The following is a 16,175-nucleotide window of genomic DNA, read 5'->3' as shown; positions in this document are numbered from 1 at the left end:
GATAAATGCCGACTGAAATTCTCAGATTTTTTTGATGACACAACTTGCCATTATATTGAATAAAATAACATATGACGTGAACACTGAATCCAAAATTTAGGCTACAGGAATAAATCTAAGAAATTAAAGAAAACAAACAAAGCAATTGTTTCCTATTTATAACATATAGTTTTCCACGAAATAATTATTTTTATTTTCTACCACTAATTCAATTATAATAATAATAATTATTATTATTTTTGAGATGGAGTCTCACTCTGTCACTCAGGCTGGAAGTGCAGTGGTGTGATCTTGACTCACTGCAGCCTCTGTCTCCTGGGTTCAAGCAATTTCCCTGCCTCAGCCTCCTGAGTAGCTAGGATTACAGGCAAGTGCCACCACATCCAGCTAATTTTTTTTGTATTTTTAGTAGTGATGGGGCTTCTCCGTGTTGGCCAGGCTGGTCTCGAACTCCAGACCTCAGGTGATTCACCCACCTCGGCCTCCCAAAGTGCTAGGATTACAGGCGTGAGCCACCGTGCGTGACCTCAATTATAATATTTGTAAAATTTCAGTATGGTATGTTATCACTACAGATAACAAAAACAATTTACTTTTATATGAAACTGGCCATATTATAAATATCTGTAATATAACTTAATTTGTTTAAGTTTTTATTCCTTGAGGAAAAAGTAATTTACCATTAAGCTTCATTCAATGATTTTGCTATTTTACATTGAGACATATACTCTTTCTTTAGTTTGAATAGGACAGATGATTTCTTTCACATATTTGAGGTTGATTTCACAAACAACTTTGGATGTAAAGCAGCTGGTATTCAAATTTTAAACATCTAAACTCTGCATTAAAATATTCATTTAAGATTTATAGATTGTGAAAATCACCCATTCCATACATAGTAAAAAATGATAACTAACACAAAACTACTTTAAAATAAGTCATTTGGTGGCAAATACAATTTGCACAGGAAGCAAGAGAGTTCTTGGGGCACAGTGGGAAGTTAGAGCTGTTCATTAATTTACAAAAATTCATAGATTACTTAAAATTCTATGCTCGGTATAAAGTACTTTAGAATCACAGAGGTGTTTCACTTATTAGTTACTATACCTAGCTTGTTTGATAAAGCAGTTAAGAGATTGTATCATTTATATAAGGCATTTAAAAAATCTGCTTTAGAGACCTGAAACTGAAATATAAAATTATATTTTTTAAGCATGACAGGGCAACATTTTATTTTATTTTAACTCAGATCTTCATTATAGGATTTTTAAATACGAATTTTTATTATTATTAAATGATTCCACATGTTTCTCTGTTTGGAATTAGGATAGCTAAGTAGTGCTCCTCTTAGCCTTTGTTGATAGCTCAGTCATTTAATACTACTTATCTCTGTGTATTCGATTAAAATTATCCCATTATTGCTTAGGGCTTCTGCAGTAGTTAGCCACTGTGCTGTTTATCATTCATATTACAAATTCAGACAGAAGTACATAAATTGGAAGCCTTGTTGTTAATCATGTGTATTTATCTTTGTATGAATTTGGGATGAACAGCATACATTTGTAGGTCGAATAACTAAATACAGTGACATAGCATAGAATTCAATAAACTGCTTTATGTCAGTGACCTTATGATTAAAACAACAACAACAACAATAACAACAACAACTAAAACACTGAGCTAAAGATATAATTATCTATGTGTAGTCTTAAGTCACTAAATAAAAATCGAATGGAAACCCTGTTCTGTGAAAAGTATAATCCAAAAATAAAGAAGAAATAATTAAATCAATACTTGACCAAAGTTATGCCATTAATAAATGGATAAACATTTATTTAAAATCCCTTAGCGAAACAAAGGCCATCCTTCATGATTATTGCCTCTTTACCTTCATTGATAAATCATAATATCTCTTGAGACCACCACACGCTGGATTATTTAGTTTTTTCCTAATAAACTCTGTTCTCTCTCACTGTTTTTGTTTTGTTTTGTTTAGTATGTGGGCCCTTTCTCTGTGTGGAATGTTTTCCATAATTTCTCTCCTTTTGAAACATACCCCTATGCTTTCCCACTTGCATCTTCTTGACTTTTATTTATCAATCACTTCACATGAAACTTCTCTTTAGGTAACCAGAAGACTGGCTAAATGGCTTTACTAATATGCCGCCAGGTGTTCTGTGTATATATCATTAAACACTTATCATTTAATATTTCACCTGCAGCTACTGAATCCTTTCCCATGATTGCTGAGAGCAGAGAATATATTCTTTCAATATTGTATCGTCAAGGGCTAACAACATACCCAGAAAGAGTATTTAGCTGCCTGATAAATATTTCTAGAAAAATATTCATAATTAAATGAATGAATATTGAAAGAAAAGTTTGAGTTTGAAATTAACTCTTTGATTTAAAGATGTATTACTGGGGCCTAACATCTCATTATATTACATTATTATTTTATATCAAATTTATTTCAATTAAACAGAAAATCTATAAAGTAGAGCACAACAAATCCTCTGAAATATTTAGGCAGTATGTTTTAGATTTCTACTTTTCCTTCTTTCTGTACAAGAAATACAAATTCAGTATGTCTGTAATTCTGTATCATATCCACTATATTTCTGCTGATGTATTTGTGATCAAAACTCTTCAGTTCTGTTGAAATTAATAAACTGTATCAAATATGTTGACTCAATATCAAGCAATTACTTTTACAAGAGAAGTATAATTATTAAGTATCTGGCTTCAGATGATACTGTGAAAGACAACACATTCAGGTAGAAATAATTAACTAGCACATGGCTTCTATAAAATTTGTCAGCCAAGATTTGATATATAAAATAAGTTTTAGCTTTAGAAATATATATATTTGCAAATATATTTTCATCTTTTACAGTAGTGTCACAAGAAACTTTCAGTGCAGAGGATTTAATAATGAAGTAAAAAAAATATAATTTCTGTGCAAATATTTACATAGACATTTTGCTGATAGAGTTGATTATACTCCCTTAAACACTCACATTATTCATTATTTTTGATGAAATTCTGAATATATCTTTTCATTAAATGCAGTGACTACACTTCTTTGCATTCTACATAATCTTTCTTTACTTCAGGCTAAAAGTCACATTTAATTTGATTTCCATTCCAAGTCACATAATTCCATTTTCCTTGTTTTCCAAAACATTGTCTCCTCCGTCTTCTGACTTATCTCGATGAGACCTTGTCAAGGGTACAGAATCCAAAGGTCAAGAAAAAAAAAGCATGAAAATTAAATATTTTGATATCATTTATCAATTCACGTCACTTAGGAGTTCTTTTCTTTTTTACTAGATGTGTCGATACCTAGGGTGAGATTTTTCATTTGATGTGTATTCATTTACATATAATCCTAGATCTTATAAAAATTGTTAATAATCTCAAAGGAAAAATACTGAGAAATTTTAAATAATAAATGTAACATCATTTAAGAACAGTTTTTCACAGTGTAACTGTACTCTTATTGGCTAATTTTCTGGCAGAAAAAATTTGTCCTTTACGTAAATTTTATAAAAGTTATTCAAGTAATCAGAACATTAATTCAATAATTGATATTTTTAAGAAAAATTGGATTATTAAAAAGCAATCACTTTGAAAATAAATTATTCATATTTAGGGCTTTTGTAATATTTCATACTTTTAAATATTTTTTTTGGATTTTTTTAATCTAACTGATTTTAGTCAATTAAAAAGAATATCTAGATTAATTCACATTTGCTTGTTTCTTGTGGTTGATTTTGTATATCATACACATCAAATTTAATATAAAATGAGGGCTATCTTCTCTAGTCCATCACATATATCTCTATCATTTTTAAAACTTTTATTTTAGTTTTGAAGGTAGGTGTGAATATTTGTTATATAGGCAAACTTGTGTCTCAGGCATTTGTTGTACAGATTATTTTGTTACTCAAATATCAAGCCCAGTACCCAATAGTTATTTTTTTCTGCTCCTCTCCCCCTCCCACCTTCCACCATCAAGTAGACCCCAGTGTCTGTTGTTCCCTTCTTTAAAGTTCATGAGTTTTCATCATTCGCTCCCACTTACAAGTGAAAATATGGCATTTGACTTTCTGTTTCTACGTCAGTTTGCTAAGGATAATAGCCTACAACTCCATCCATTTCCTGCAGAAGACATGATCTCATTCTTTCTTATGTCTGTATAGTATTCCATGGTGTATATATACCATATATTTTTAATCCAATCTGTTACTGGTGGGCATTTATGTTGATCCCATGTGTTTGTTATTCTTAATATTACTACAATGAACATTCACATGAATATGTTTTTTATGACAGAATGATTTATATTCCTCTGGGTATATAACTCAGTAATGGGATTTCTGGGTCGAATGGTAGTTCTGCTTTTAGCTTTTTGAAAAACTGCCATATTGCTTTCCCCAGTGGTTGAACTGATGCATACTCCCACCAGCAGAGTGTAAATCAATGTTCCCTTTTCTCTGCAACCTTGCTGGCAACTGTTATTATTTGACTTTTTAATAATAGCCATTCTGACTGGTGTGAGATGGTATCTCATTGTGGTTTCGATTTGCACTTTTCTAATGCTCAGTGATATTGAGTTTTTTTTTTTTTTTTTCCATTTTCTTTCTACATTTCTTTTTTTTTTTTTTTTTTTTTTTTTTTTTTTTTTTTGAAAAATATCTGTTCATGTTTTTTGCCCGCATTTGAATGGGGTTGTTTTTTCTCTTGTTAATTTATTTAAGTTCCTTACAGATGCTGGATATTAGACCTTTGTCAGATGCACAGACTGCAAATATTTTCTCCCATTCTGTATATTGTCCATTTAATCTGTTGATAGTCTATCTTGCTGTGCAGAAGTTACATTTAACTATCTATATGCATGTATATATCTTCTAAAATTTGATATTGTAATATACTTATTGTATCCATGAGTGTATATGTTTTGCAAATTAATTGTAACAGTATCCTATCTAGAATATGTGTTTAGAATAATGTTTAAATCTTTTGATAAAAATTGTGAGGCATTTTTGATGCCAGTGTGGCAGTGTAGCAGAAGTGGGTTATTAAAAACAGCTTTATGAAGATGTGAATATCTTCGGATAGGTTTAAAAATTTTAAAAATTGCTTTAAAAGAACAGTGACTGTTACACAAGAAAAAGGAGAATAAGACTGATAAAAATCAAAGGCTTAACATTAATTCTCTAAACACACATTTGAGCACACAGGGCTGGATTCTGTAAAGAATGTATTAAAATCAAATACAAGTTCAATGTTCAGGGAATGCAATAGTAACTACAAAGCAAAATGAAGGTAAGATTATAAAATTGACAAAGTAAAAAGTACTGATAGTCAACTGGTCTACATACACTCACCCTTTAAGATTCAATAAAGAACATTCTCTCTCTATAATAGCTTTTTCTCCTTTTTTTTTTTTTGAGACAGAGTCTCCCTGTGTTGACCAGACTGCAGTGCAGTGGCGCAATCTCGGCTCACTGAAAGCTCCGCCTCCTGGGTTCATGCCATTCTCTTGCCTCAGCCTCCCAAGTAACTGGGACTACAGGCGCCTGCCACCACGCCTGGGTAATTTTTTTGTATTTTTAGTAGAGACGGGGTTTCACCGTGTTAGCCAAAATGGTCTCGATCTCCTGACCTCATGATCTGCTCGCCTCTGCCTCCCAAAGTGCTGGGATTACAGGCTTGAGCGACCGCACCTGGCCTATAATAGCTTTTCTTAAACACCCAAGGTTAATGGGGGACTCCTCGTAAGTTCCCCATAGAACTCTACACAAGGTACTAAGTGTTTAAGTCTCACCCAGGTCCTTTCTAGCAGTGGTGTGTGCATTCTCACCTCCAACCCCCGAGTACCCAGCAAAGCACATCTGCAACACTGAGTATTGCCTATTGGCTGGACACCACCTCAGCTCTCTGGAGAAGGTTGTTTATGTCTAGCATTCTGTCCTTGCACCCCTGCATTTTCTTCCTCAGACTCCCAAGTGACCAGTGACCTGTAACTGCTGTGGGGGTACAAAAGCTCAGCTCTTTTTCCTCCACGTGGGATGAAATTATAATCATTAAGGATCTTTCAAATTAATAGATATTGAGTGTTCCATAAAATTTCAGGTTCTAGTCTAAGTGCTTAAGACACATCAGTGAGAGAAAATAATACGAAATCTTTGCTTATAGAGTTTACACAAAATGAGGTTATGGATGTCATTGTATACAATATTAACACACAGCAAAGTAGAGGAGTCATATACACTTATGATTGCATTAGTGTTAATATCTGTTTTTATAGATTTGTACTTGGAAGCAAAGATATTTCTAACATAAAAGTAATTGTCAGCTATAAAGATTATAATTGCCTGTTAAACTTGTTTATAAGGTTATAATCTAGTTAGATTATTATGGTTACTAAACTACTATTATTTTAATGTACTTTATAATGTTATATTTTAAAATTATAATGGAAATACAAATTTAAATTTCAAACATCCTGTATAAAACTATTTGATAATGACCTTACAACACATTTGTAGAACTACAAGGATCCAGAAAACCCACATTTGATGAAAAGATGATGATTCTGACATGGTCATGTTGAGTTTGAATTGTCCATTATACTAACCACATATATGCGTTTCTTATTATTCTTAAGATATAACAATCATATCTAAAGACGTTCACCTTACATATAATAGAAAACATATACATTAAAATAAAAAATTTAAAAAACAATCCTCAAATTAATGGTGATATCTCTTTCTCTTTCTGTCTCTCATCCATTTTTCTGTGTACTTAAATATTTATATTCTAATTTGGCAAATATATAAGACTGCATCAGTATTAGCAACATATATTGATTTTAATATTTCTGGAAAAAACTGACAATATTTGTCTATTGGTTATTGACTTCTCAATTTATGTAATATAGACTTTTCCTAAAGAGATATATAGGTATAAGTGGAAATATTCATAGTATCTGAATATAGAAGTACGAATAAAAAATAAATATCACAAACATGACTGTATAATTGTAAATATTATTAACAATGTTTAGCAGCAGCCAAATAAATTATAAGACAGAGTACAATATAGTCATTAAAATAATTCTCCAGAAAGATATGTAATAATGCCTTATCTATTTATTGTATACTTTATATACATTTATGGCTCTTATATCTCCTATATGCTAGACTATATTAAATATTGGTATTGGTTATGCAGCACTGAGCAACATATATTTAGTTAACATTCTTTCTAAATTATATATATCAGGAAGGAAACAATTAAATAAACATCATATAAATAAACATAAGTAAAATATTCATGGGTATGCTACATAAAGAATAATCAAATCTCAAGATTCAAAGCTTATGAAAAATATAATCTAAATATTTTTAGAAGTCTATATTAACATATTTTTAGAAGACAGACTGTAAGCAAGGTGAAATAGATGTAATTGCAGGAAATACCTTGCCTTTTCTTATAGTACAGTACCATTATGTGAATGCACACATATGCATATAATAGCATATATATGCACACACACACATTATCTGGGAATCAACACTGTTCCTTGAAATATAATGTGAGTACCTAACGTGAGCCGCATATGTAATCTAAAATTTCTATTAGCCAATAAAAGTATATAAAATTAAATTTAATATCTGTTTTTAAACCAGTCTATCCAACATATTACTATTTCAACATTAATTAATATGAAGATAATTAAAGAGGTGTTTTACATTTTTTGTATTACATCCTCAAAATCTGGTATGTTACACTTATAGCATCTCTTAATTTCAAAAAGCCAGATTTTACACGTTCAATATAATGTGACTAGTTGTTATCTTTTTGGACAATGAAGACAATATATAAATAAATATAATTTTGAAGGTGAGAGAATTGAATTGAGTTAGATCTGGACTGGCACTTGTTGTATAGTGGGCTTATAAGAAATAATTTATTTTTACCTAATCTGATAATTCTAGTACTTCTGTTTCATATAATGTCACAAACTAAAAGTATTATAAAGTTACAAATTAATTTTGAAGTTTCATAATATGTGTATATTCAAAATAACATTAACACTTGAAACTGATGCTATGTTATTTAGAAGTCACTTATAGTTTAAAATTTATTTAAAAATTTGTTTTAATAATTCTCCTCTAAAAGTAACAATTTTAACTGAAATAATTGCCAAATAAAATTTTTAAGTCCTTATACACTTATAAAAGCATGATTCCTCATGCCTGTAATCCCAGCACTTTAGGAGGCCGAGACGGGCAGATTACAAGGTCAGGAGATCAAGACCATCCTGGCTAACACAGTGAAACCTCGTCTCTACTAAAAACACAAAACATTAGCCGGTGTGATGGCGGGCGCCTGTATTCCCAGCTACTCCGGAGTCTGAGGTAGGAGAACGGTGTGAGCCCGGGAGGCAGAGTTTGCAGTGAGCCAAGATTGCGCCACTGCACTGCAGCCTGAGTGACAGAGCCAGACTCCATCTCAAAAAAAAAAAAAAAAAAAAAAAAACCCGAAAAAAAGCATGATTCCATTTGATTCTATTTCTTCTTTAGTCTCTATAAAAATGAAAACATTATTACTTACTGCTTACCACCACCAAGATTACCTGACAGAAATATTTACATAAAGTGTTACAATAATGCTTATATTTATTGGACAATCAATATGCCAGCATTGTTCTAAGTACTGTCTATATTATGTCATATCATTTTCATTATTATCTTATAAGATATGTGATACCCATAATTATGAGAAATATAAAACAGAGCAATACAAATCATTTCTGTAGTTGTTTTTCTTGGAATATGTAAGTAGAAACACCAAAAAGACTAATTTTGTAGACATGATAGTTCTGGTTCTGCTGTACTTTTCTAATTTTGAAGCTTAAATTTGAGATATATGCTTAAAAATGCCTGTTACATGAATCCAAATTAATTACAGAATTTTGAGGCTACCACTTCCACATAGCTTGTAGCTAGATTGCCTATCATAAAATAATTGAGTTCAATATTAATTATAAGCACATGTGTATTTAATTTTTATATCTGAAAAGGCAGCAATTTACATTTAAAATTTAGAAATATTAACACAATTTTGTTTTATCTATTTAGATACGTAGATATTAACATTATGCTAAATCTAACTTGGTCTCTTGAATGACAAGTTTTATCCCTGCAGAAAATCATACTAAGAGTCAAAACAGTAGATATATTAAGACTAAACAGTGATGGAAGTGACAGAGTTGTACTAGCCGCTTGGTGAACTTCTTTCTAGACATGTGACCTAGCAGATCAGTTGATCTCTATCCTGTATTGTACTCACCAGTAAAATATGGATAGTAGTCCTGACCTCTTGAGGTAGATGGGAGGATTAAATTAGATATTGTTAATGTAAAGCGCTTAGTTCATTAGGAGTAAAGCATATTGTTCTTATTTGGTAGATGTAATGACTTTTTGGAAATAATCATTATAAGAATAGAAAGTATATTTTAGTGGTAAATAAATAAATATGGTGCCAAAAAAGCATCCAGGTGAATCATTTTTTAATAATGTAATGATAATCTTAATTTACCCTACTTTTCTATTCGTTAAGTGTGAATTAGTAAGGTTTATTTCAGATAGGTTTTCCTATATAATCATTATTTTAGTCTGAGTTCAGTTTCAGTTAATGTAGCCTGAAATGTGAATCTAGTGAGTAATGCATTTTAGTTACATTGCCAAAAATTCTGAGAAATTCCTAAATGTGCTTGTCAAATGGAGTGTGTCTCTGTAAGGTAACACATTTAACATTTTGGTAAAAAGGGAAAAAAGGATATAATCATAAAATGTTTAATTATTCTAAAAATTATATGTGCCATATGGTGAACTCTTTATTTTTTCATTGTAAATGTAAATATTTAAATGTTTATATTAGTATATTTATATTATACAGAGAAGAAAACTAAACTTAATCTTTGCATTTGAAAAATAAGTGCACTTCTATAAGCATATAAAAACACGGGCTTTGCAGTTTTGCTTAAAACATATTAATGCATATTATATAATTATTAATATTTTAAAAAATGGATTAAGTTGAACACTTCCTTTTTTCTGTGACATTTTGTGCTAGGAACTTCCTGCACTGGTACAAGTAGATACTCTTTTGAATAGTATAAAATCAATAAAATCACTGGAATGTATTTAACTAATATAGTTGTAATAAACTATGAATTAGAAATGACAGATTCCGTGTAGGAGCTTTACTCAACTTTGCATAAGTTGTGGATCAGCCCAAGAATATTTAAGCTTAAGTACTCAGTAGTTTAAACTTCAGCATATTTGTCAGAACTAATGCTTTATTTACACACCACGGGCTTTTCTTGTCAGGCCACAGGATTTAGTGATTTTGAAACACATGAAAAGATGAATTAAAACTTTATGTCAGAATAGGAAAAAATAAATAAACCTAATTATAGTCATCTGTTTTGTTTTAATCGTTCTGTAAATTGTTGAAAAAGAAGATGAAACCTGAATGGAATGTTTTGTATGCTTTCAATAATAACAAATGGATGACACCTTGATACAATTTTTCTTTCCACTACAAACTATTTTTGGTTCTTTTGCAGGCAGGGCCTAAACAGTAGTAGTGAAAGCTCTCAAGAGTTACTAGCAACAACCACAAAAAAAAATAAGCTTTCAAAGATTTTGTTTTTGTACCATTTGAAGTCCAGCTTTAAGAAATATTTGAAGTCCAGCTTTAAGAAATATTTTTCAACTGTATTTCCACTTTCGTGAAGCAGTATGATTGACATTTAACCTTCAATGCTGCAACACAGCACAGCACTTTAGCTGAAACATCTTAAAATACCTGTTCTCAAAAATCAAAGTGGTAACTGAGAGTGAAAAAAATAATCAACACTTGCCAAAGAAATTATACTTATCCATAGAGCCTATAATTTGCAAAAATTTTGAGACAGTTTCTATTTCCACAAATACACCTTCAGGGAAAGGTCCAAATAATGATATATTGTATTTTAAGACAAATTGGTAAATTTATATGAATTTAGTGAGTTATCTTTTTCCCTTGTGATCAACTAGAAACAATGAGGAGTTTAGGAGTATGTTTCCTGGATAGAGTAACTCAGTTTTTCTCTAGGGATATTCTTTCATATTAAAAACCAGATTACTACTATAGATTAAACTATATCATATGACCTCGTTAGAAATGTAATTAGCTGACAGTCCACGATTATGATCAAAGGTAATGAAATAACAAAGGAGCCAGATGATGATATCTGAGACAAATTACCATGACATTTGGACCTAGGAACAGGGGTACTACCCTGGGCCACACGTATTGGAGTGCTTCACATATATATATCAACACTGAAACACAAATATAAATGTAATTTAGATAGTATATTAAATAAAAATGCAAAGGTATGTCATTATAATTGTTAAGAATTCTATTAAGAAAGTTTGTTGAATATTTGTACCTAATCAAGCAAATTAAATATTCTGGAGATGGACTTTGGAGGAGAACTTTGCTTGTCAGGCCACAGGTTGTAGTGATACTGAGAACACAAGTAGATGATGAGAGGAAAGAAATCAGGTCACCTACAGAGAGTGCCTAAGTAACCAGATTCCAAAGATAAATGGTGCTTCATTTCTCCCTTCTGTTGTGTGGTGATGTTTTGGGAAGTGCTGAGTATATTATAGTGTGAGGGACAGGAACGTTGAATAATATGTGGTATGAGAAAGGGAACCAGTCTGTCGTGATTTACTGGAGAGTTTGACTTTGTCGATCTCCAGTCTAGGTTCGAAATTGTCCAGGGATGATCCAGGCATCATGGGATTCAGGCGCAACTTTGAAATCTCTGCCCTTTCCCAGGATATTTTTGCCTTTATTCCAGCTGCCTCATAAGCAGTGAGCCTAGCTAGGAAAAAAATGAAAGCAACTCCTTTGTTTCCCTGGTTGCAGAAGAATCCCTGAGGAGGAATCAGATGGATCCTGTTACAGAAAAGCAGTTAAGGCTGAGATTACAGCTACATTTATAGATTTTGTGTGTGTATGTGTGTGCGTGTGTGTGTGTGTGTGTTTCTGTGTGCAGACATCATTTTCCTTCTTGCTCTGGACCCCACAAATATTACGGGAAAAAATGTTTATATCAAAATGGTTGTGATACAGCCTGTGAGAATGGCCCAGATACAAAGACCTGGGAGTGTTGATTGATTTCACATGGTATGTGAAAGAGACTCAAGAATGGCTGTGTTCATGATATAGAACACTGCGAAATTACCAGGAGTTAAGAAAACAAAGGTTTTTACTTGTTAATTTTGACATATATTACATATTAAAGAAGAAATATTAAGTAGACGTAGTTATTCTGGAGTTGTGGAGAAAGATTAATAGATGATATTTAAATCTATGGGACTACTTGTGATTTCCTAGCAATTGAGTGTAGATATAAAAGCCCAGGGAAATGCCAACATTTAGAGATTAGAAAGGAAAGAAAAGAAAATTGTAAAGAAGTATCCAGTGAGGAAAGAGAAAAAACATTGTTTTCATCCATAATGAAGAAGGGATAAATTATATCAAATACTACTGAATGACGAACTAAAATGAAGATGCAGAAATGACGACTGGACTGGCAATAAAAAAAAGGTTATTGATGACAATCACAAAATAATTTCAGTGGAGTTGTGGAGATGAAGTCTTAATCATAATTGGTTGGGGGATAAATGAGTGGTTAGGAAGTAGGAACAGAGAATTTCGTTAGCAGAACTTTAATTTACAATCTTGAAAGCTGGAATTTGAACATTTCATCTGAATAAGATTAGCAGAAACAAGAATTACTTAATACCAATACTCCTCTCATATTAATCTAATGGTGATGTTTGTCTCTTGTCATGTTGATTTTCCTTCTGAAGCTGTGCATTTACAGAGAGCACGTTCAGTAATGTCAGCTTTAAAAATAATGAATGCATAGGCAAGAAGCTGGATCTATCAAACCTGACCCACTATTCAAAAGAAACTACACTGCTTTATCTGCAAGTATTTCGAAGTTTTAACTTTGTTTTTTAATTTCAATAGTGTTATAGAAGCAATTTTATTATTTTTTTGTCACCAGGCAGTAACATTTTCAATACTATCTAAATCTACTTTCCAAATTGTAATGATTCCAATAGGACATTAGAGATAATGAGTTTTACATTAGAGATAAATGAGTTTTACAAAGAACAGATGTAACTTGATTAGGAACAGAAAGAGACTGAGTCAACCAATCAAAGATTGCTTACTGGTGTGGACAACTATAACAAACAGAAAACTGAGTAAAGCAAAACCTACAAACAAATAGTAACTAAAAAAAAAAAATGTCATTTATAAAATTATAACAATTTTTGGAAAGTTTCTGAAGCCTAAGGATGATACTTTCAATTTGATACAGTAGAATCATTCGAGGATACTTACTAAAATGCCACTGCTAGAAATATTAAACAGTGATATAAATAAGCATAAAACAAGGCAAGGAGTGGAACAAAACTAAGTTAAAAAGACAGAGATATAGGTATTTGGATTACAAAGTTGGGAAGTTTTAAAATGTGGTTAGTTGTAAAGAAAGAAACACAGAGAGTGAACAAAATGCTAAGACATTTTGAAGAGGGTATAGATATATACCCAAATATACATATATATACACACACATATATACATATATATACATGAAGAGGGTGATATACACATATACATATATATATCCTCTTCATGTATATATATGCATATATGTGTATATATATGTATATTTGTACATGTGTGTGTGTATATATATATATACACTCCCTTCAGTATATATGTATATATACACAATGTGAAATACCAAGTATCATTTCCTACCAAAATGGTATGAAACTAGAAATCAATAACAGACAGGATTTTAGAAAATTTACAAATATGTGGAAATTACACAATATGCACTTAAGCAACTAATGAGCCAAAGTTAAGTATAAAAGACAATTTTAAAATATCTTAGACAAACAAAAATGGATCACCATGTACCAAAAAGTGTGGAATGTAGCACAAGCTGTTCTAAGAGGGAGTTTGTGTCACTACATCAAAAAAGAAGAAAGATCTGAAATAAATGAGCTAATGTTACACCACAGGAACTAAAAAAAAGAACACACTATGCCCATAGTTAGTAGAAGGAAAGAAATAGTAAAGACTACAGCAGAAATAAATGAAGTTCATGAAATGATGCTGATTGGGAAAATGATACAAAAGATCAAGACACTAAGGCTTTTTTTTTTTAAAGATTAAGAAAATAACAATCCTTTAGATAGAGTGAGAAAAAAATAATCTTAGGCTCAAAATCAGAAATGAAAGACAAAAGATTACAACTAATATCATAGAACTACACAGGTTCACAAGAGACTATGGTGGGCAATTACAAATGAATAAATTGTATAACCTAGAAGAAATTAATAAATTTCTAGACACATACAACCTGCTAAGACTGAATCATGAAGAAATAGAAAAGCTGAACAAATCAATTCTGAGTACAGAGATTAGTAATAAAAAGTCTCCCATCCAAAAAGAAAAAAAAAATCCCAGGACCTGATAACAGTGTCACTGCTGAATACTATAAAACACTGAAAGATCTAATACCAGTGTTTCTCAAACTTCCAAAACTTGAAAAGTAGGTAACACTTATTTATTTTATTTTTTTCCACAGGCCCAAGAAGATTTCTAATGGGAACACTTTCAAACTTTTTTTTATCACAGCATTACTGTGATATTAAAGCCAGACAAGGACACTACAAGAAAATAACTTTACAGGCCAACATGCCTGATGAACACAGAAGCAATAATTCTTAATAAAATACTAGCAAACAAAATTCATCCAAATGTTAAAAGGGTCATTCACCATAATCAAGTGGGATTTATCCCTGCAATGCAAAGATGGTTCAATATATGCAAATCTATAAATGTTATATTCCACATTAACTGAATGGACAAAATCCACATGGTCATTTCAATACATGCAAAAAAGACATTTGAATACATTTTATATTCTTTCATGAAAAATGCTCTCAATAAATTAGATGTAAAAGTAATGTACCTCAACACAGTAAAGGTTGTATATGATAAGATCATAGCTAACATCACACTCGACAATGAGACATTGAGAACCTTTTCTCTAAGATTGGGAATAAGACAAGGATATCCACTCTCTTTTATTTAACAGGGCACTGGTAATCCTAGCCAGAGCAATTAGGCAGGAGAAATAAAAATCATCCAAACTCCAAAATTAAGTTGTCTCTATTTGAAGATGGCATTATCTTCCTACTTTAGGATAGTTAGATCTTGTTGAACTGAACCCTTCATCATCATGTAATGCCCTTCTTTGTCTTTTTTAAAAATCATTTTTGTTTTAAAGTCTGTTGTGTCAAAAACTAGGATTACAACCCCTAATTTTTTTTCTGATTTCCATTTGCTTGGTAGATTTTTCTTGATCCCTTTATTTTGAGCATATGTGTGTGATTGCGTGTGAGATGTGTCTCTTGAAAACAGCAAACCAATGAATGGGTCTTAATTGTTTATCCAGATTGCTACTCTGTGTCTTTTATGGACATTTAGTCCATTTACATTTAATGTTAGTTTTGAAATGTGTAGATTTGATCCTGTCTTCATGGTGTTACCTGGTTATTTCGTAGCCTTGCTTATGTGGATTCTTTACAGTGTCACTGCTCTGTGTACTTCAGTGTGCTTTTTTAGTGGCTGGATATAATCTTTCCATATTAGTGCTTCCTTCAGGAACTCTTATAAGGCAAGTCTGGTTATAACAAATTCTCTTTGTGTTTGCTTGTCTGAAAAGGATCTTCTTTCTCCTTTGCTTATGAAGCTTAGTTTGTCTGGATAGGAAATTCTGGATTGAAATTTCTTTTCTTTAAGAATAATGAATATTGGCCCCGGATCTCTCATGCCATATAGGGTTTCAGCTTAGAGGTCCACTGTTAGTTTCATGAGCTTCCCTTTGTAGGTGACCTGGCCCTTCTCTCTAGGTGCTAGAAGAAACACAGGGGAAAAGCTTCATGACATTTATCTGGGCATTGCTGTTTTTAGATATGACCCCCAAAGCACAGGAAATAAGA

Source organism: Piliocolobus tephrosceles, chromosome 3 (genome assembly GCF_002776525.5).
Source record: "Piliocolobus tephrosceles isolate RC106 chromosome 3, ASM277652v3, whole genome shotgun sequence".
In the NCBI taxonomy this organism is placed as follows: Eukaryota; Metazoa; Chordata; class Mammalia; order Primates; family Cercopithecidae; genus Piliocolobus; species Piliocolobus tephrosceles.
The sequence above is the reverse complement of the archived record's forward strand: the minus strand, read 5'-3'. Positions refer to the sequence as shown.